This window comes from Apodemus sylvaticus, chromosome 4 (assembly GCF_947179515.1).
Source record: "Apodemus sylvaticus chromosome 4, mApoSyl1.1, whole genome shotgun sequence".
Taxonomy (NCBI): Eukaryota; Metazoa; Chordata; class Mammalia; order Rodentia; family Muridae; genus Apodemus; species Apodemus sylvaticus.
The window spans coordinates 95,330,559-95,336,558 of NC_067475.1; positions in this window are offsets into that span (position 1 = coordinate 95,330,559).

Genomic DNA, 6,000 nt, shown 5'->3' on the forward strand with positions numbered 1-6,000 from the left:
CTGCTCCATTTTCTTTTTTTTGTCCACATCTTTCCTTTGAACAGGAACAATTTTGGGTTAAAAATTTTGAGATAGGTGGGTGGCCCTCAACTGGGGGCTGTGCCTCTTTTTTTTTGAATCTTTTTTTTATTCGATATATTTTTTATTTACATTTCAAATGATTTCCCCACTCCCAAAGAGTCCCGTAAGCCCCCTTCTCTCCCCCTGTCCTCCCACCCACCCCTTCCCACTTCCCCGTTCTGGTTTTGCTGAATACTGCTTCATTGAGTCTTTCCAGAAAAAGGGGCCACTCTTCCTTTCTTCTTGTACCTCATTTGATGTGTGGATTATGTTTTGGGTAATCTAGGTTTCTAGGTTAATATCCACTTATTAGTGAGTGCATACCATGATTCATCTTTTGAGTCTGGGTTACCTCACTTAGTATGATGTTCTCTAGCTCCATCCATTTACCTAAGAATTTCATGAATTCATTGTTTCTAATGGCTGAATAGTACTCCATTGTGTAGATATCCCACATTTTTTGCATCCACTCTTCTGTTGAGGGATACCTGGGTTCTTTCCAACACCTGGCAATTATAAATAGGGCTGCTATGAACATAGTAGAGCATGTATCCTTATTACATGGTGGGGAATCCTCTGGGTATATGCCCAGGAGTGGTATAGCAGGATCTTCTGGAAGTGAGGTGCCCAGTTTTCGGAGGAACCGCCAAACTGATTTCCAGGGTGGTTGTACCAATTTGCAACCCCACCAGCAGTGGAGGAGTGTTCCTCTTTCTCCACACCCTCTCCAACACCTGCTATCTCCTGAATTTTTAATCTTAGCCATTCTGACTGGTGTAAGGTGAAATCTTAGGGTTGTTTTGATTTGCATTTCCTTAATGACTAATGAAGTTGAGCATTTTTTAAGATGCTTCTCCGCCATCCGAAGTTCTTCAGGTGAGAATTCTTTGTTTAACTCTGTACCCCATTTTTTAATAGGGTTGTTTGGTTTTCTGGAATCTAACTTCTTGAGTTCTTTATATATATTGGATATTAGCCCTCTATCTGATGTAGGATTGGTGAAGATCTTTTCCCAATGTGTTGGTTGCCTATTTGTCCTCTTGATGGTGTCCTTTGCCTTACAGAAACTTTGTAATTTTATGAGGTCCCATTTGTCAATTCTTGCTCTTAGAGCATACGCTATTGGTGTTCTGTTCAGAAACTTTCTCCCTGTACCGATGTCCTCAAGGGTCTTCCCCAGTTTCTTTTCTATTAGCTTCAGAGTGTCTGGCTTTATGTGGAGGTCCTTGATCCATTTGGATTTGAGCTTAGTACAAGGAGACAAGGATGGATCAATTCTCATTTTTCTGCATGCTGACCTCCAGTTGAACCAGCACCATTTGTTGAAAAGGCTATCTTTTTTCCATTGGATGTTTTCAGCCTCTTTGTCGAGGATCAAGTGGCCATAGATGTGTGGGTTCATTTCTGGATCTTCAATCCTGTTCCATTGATCCTCCTGCCTGTCACTGTACCAATACCATGCAGTTTTTAACACTATTGCTCTGTAGTATTGCTTGAGGTCAGGGATACTGATTCCCCCAGAATTTCTTTTGTTGCTGAGAATAGTTTTAGCTATCCTGGGTTTTTTGTTATTCCAGATGAATTTGATAATTGCTCTTTCTAACTCTGTGAAGAATTGAGTTGGGATTTTGATGGGTATTGCATTGTAGATTACTTTTGGCAAAATGGCCATTTTAACTATATTGATTCTACCGATCCATGAGCATGGGAGGTTTTCCCATTTTTTGAGATCTTCTTCCATTTCCTTCTTCAGAGTCTTGAAGTTCTTGTCATACAGATCTTTCACATGTTTGGTAAGAGTCACCCCAAGATACTTTATACTATTTGCTGCTATTGTGAAGGGGGTCATTTCCCTAATTTCTTTCTCAGCCTGCTTATCCTTTGAGTATAGGAAGGCCACTGATTTGCTTGTGTTGATTTTATAACCTGCCACTTTGCTGAAGTTGTTTATCAGCTGTAGGAGCTCTCTAGTGGAGTTTTTTAGGTCACTTAGGTAGACTATCATGTCGTCTGCAAATAATGATAGTTTGACTTCTTCCTTTCCAATTTGTATCCCTTTGACCTCCTTATGTTGTCGAATTGCCCGAGCTAGTACCTCAAGTACAATATTGAAAAGATAAGAGAGAAATGGGGCAGCCCTGTCTAGTCCCTGATTTTAGTGGGATTGCTTCAAGTTTCTCTCCATTTAGTTTGATGCTGGCTACTGGTTTGCTGTATATTGCTTTTACTATGTTTAGGTATGGGCCTTGAATTCCTGTTCTCTCCAAGACTTTAAGCAGGTACTGGGATTAAAGGCATGCACCACTACCGCCCGGCTACAAACCAACATTTTTATTGTGATAAAAAACCAAATGAAATTAAGAAACAAATAACCCACCAAACTGTAACTAAATAAAAGTACACACACAAAACTCTGGAGTCTTATTATATTTTGGGAAACTATTCCTAAAGTGGTTGAAATACTCAATGTCATTCCATTGAAGAAAATTGATTTTCCTTCTCCCATCTGGTATAAATAACAGGTCAGTTGTTTACATTTAACCTAATAGGTAATTTTATTTATTTATTCATTCATTCCTTTGTTTATTCATTTTAAAAATGTACTAATCTGGGACTACTTGGAGTCTGACTAGGAGTTTTAACAAGAACTTGGAGTTCCCAGAGCTAGTTCATCTCCCCTACATTAGCCACTTCCAGCACAACTAGGCTTTAGTTTCATATGGACTCTGATTTAGAACTCTAATTACAGATAACCAAAGCCAGTACCCTCCCTATTCATCTGTTTGTCTATCTACCACCCTGTCCACCATGCTCATCTGGTACCACTTGGAGTCTGAATCAGAAACCAGAGGCATTTGGTAGCTATTGTTAAAAGAACTACTTCTTCTAACTTCTATATGTCTAATATAGATGTCTAACTTCCCTGACTTACTAATGTCTAATGTGTATGATGTGCTATTCCTTCCCTCACTGGAAGGTACTTATATTGACTGACTATGTTCTGTGATTTTTGTAACCAAGGAGCTTCTTATTTCATTTGTGGCTATTTTAAGGAATCTTTCAAACTATGATTGCTAAAGTAACTAAACTAGACACTGATGTGGATTACAAAAAGACTGTCATGTTCAATGAAATATTAGATAAAAGAAATTAATACATTTAAATATAAATATATTTTTTTGGATAAAGATTGAAGGTCCTGTGACATTTTTATATTAACTCTGGAGTCACATTGTGAACTTGGCACATCTTGGTAGTCATCATATGGAGTGACTTTCTATTATCCAAAAAATTCCATATTCTTTTAACATTGGAATTATGCACACATACATAGGTCTCAAGCACAGCTTTTTCATGGACTCTTTAAAAGGCAGTAGTTTAGTTGCTCTTATGAATGGAAAATTGGGGCCATAGTTGGAATCTAGACTAGCTTGATTAGTGTTAGAATACAACCATGCTAAAGGTCTAGGATAGACTTACTTAGAATTCTGCCCATTCAGCTTGCCCCATGGCTCTACTTCTGTCCACCACAGCTAATCTTGCTGTTGAGTTCACTGGAGACTCTCTGAAATGGTCCTTAATTCTAAGGTCTTGATCAGAAAGGACGTTAAAATGCTAGAAACAATGCTTTCTTCTAGATGTCTATGTTTGAGGGAAAAACTGTTATGCTGTATGCTTTACTAAAATGGTGAATTTAACTGATATTTTACATCAGATACTTTGTATATATAAAGCTGATCGATGTCCTTTAACATTCTCTCCAATATCATATTTTATTGACTTTTAACAGGTTGGCATTTAACAACCTACCTTGTGATTTCAGATTTTATTACGTTCTGTATATTGTTTATGTTTCAACAATTCTTAATTGTGCTGTAAATAACCCAGAATATACTTGTGAAGGCACAATGATTTTATTATCCATGCAGGCTCATATCTCCTTCTTCATTGTCCAGTAGAATCATTTCCATTTTCCAAGCCTCACATCTATCAATTATTAATAATTTCCATTTATTTAATATCTATGTTATTTCCAAAGGAACAGTTTTATAGCGTGTTTTCCAGATATTTTTTAACACACATTATATAAATGACAGTAAAATTTAACTAAACTTTCATCCTATTATTTTGAGACAGATATATTAGTATCCTTATAAACCATTTAACTATAGGTATAAGAGGAATTACAATTTCTACTGAGGATTTGATATGCACTAACTGCTGTATAAAGGGGACAATGAATGATATTTATAGCTATATCACACATGCTTATATCACTAGGCAACAAAATAATATCTATTTAATGTTAAGTACATTTTAAAGTATTTTTAAAAGATAATTTATTTCATGCAGTACAATAATCTAGAAAGTCTCACACACACACGTGCAAAAGCATACACACATGAACAGACATACATGCATATACCTATACACAGTGATACAATGAAATTTCTGAGAAGAGAAAATTCTTTGCAAGCAGAAGTTTGTATATGTATTTGTGTGATAGGGTTGTAAATGTGTTGTAAAGTAAATGTGGTAGTCAGAGACAAACTTGCATATGTGAATTATTTCCTTCTTTCTGATACTTGTCTTAAAGACCAAATGCACACTTGGCGACAGTCATCCTAGCCCAGATGATTAAATCTTAATGAAATAATGTAAACTTAGGTAGGTCATTACTGCTGTCTCTAAAACTGGTAGCACAAAACTTTCTTGGAATGTTTTAGAAGATAGTCAAGAGAAAAGACAGAGAATTTCATTCCAGAACTATTGACCTTGAGAGAGGAAAACACATTCAAAAGAAAATTTATGGTGGAATGTTATATATGTGTGTTCGTGGTGAGAAGATGAAAATAGAAATAATATAGAAGAGAGAGTTAAGTATACTGTAGTTTAGGTGAGAAGGAAAAGTAGAAAAACAAGTTTAGTTGTTTTCAACAAAAAAGATGACAATTGAAGAATTCCTCTCTCTGAGGAATAGGCCTGAAGAAAAAAACATGGGTCTAAAGTAATTTTAAAAGCCAATAAAAATTTTTGTTGATATATCTTTTGATATCTAGCTCAATACTCTCTTGACAATCATGAAAAATATGAAGAGTCTATGTTCAGAAAGCAAAATCTGCTTCCTCAAACACCTTTCTCAAAAAACAAAGGCTTATATCAAATTCCGTTTAAACCAACTACTTTTCAAAAAGCAGTAAGTCAGCTATATATAGCAAAAAGCCACATCTATATAGAAAAAAGCCATATCTTTTCTTATGAAAGAATTTATTTCATCCAAATGCTTTATTTCTTTCACATAGAAAAAGTAAACGTACATTTATTGTTTTCAGAAGTGGTTAGGTAAACTTCATACAGAGAATGTTTTTATTCAAGATCAAGATTGGATGTGAACATGAATCTCTCATTTTTTTTTATTGCTGATTCTTGATAAAAGATATATTTTCAGATAATTTTGACTTCTTATAGGTTCTTTTAAAATGATTTTAATTTATTTTATTATATTAAGTGCATATATGTATCTATGTGTCGGGATGCACAAATCAGTAGAAGTTCCCACAAAAATTGGCAATCCCTTGCAGATAGAGTTACAGCCAGTAGTGAGTCACCAGGAAAATTTCCTTATAATCAAGTTCAGGACATTCACCAGAACAGTATGCGCTCTTAATAACTAACCTATCTCTCAGGTCCATTTTTTTCTAGGTCCTGAATCTTCATCCTTTTATTGTAAGGGAGAATCATATTTATAGCCATTTCTTGAGCTTTATTATAAGCTGTATCTATGCATGAAGATAGGTACACTAAAATTCTGTTTGTGGTTATTGCTTTTAGACTGCATGTAGTTTTCTGAGTTTTGAATCATAAATGGTAAAAAACAAATGTTAGATACTTCCATAATTATCATTTTTTTCCTAGAACCAAATAATAGTGGATATGGCT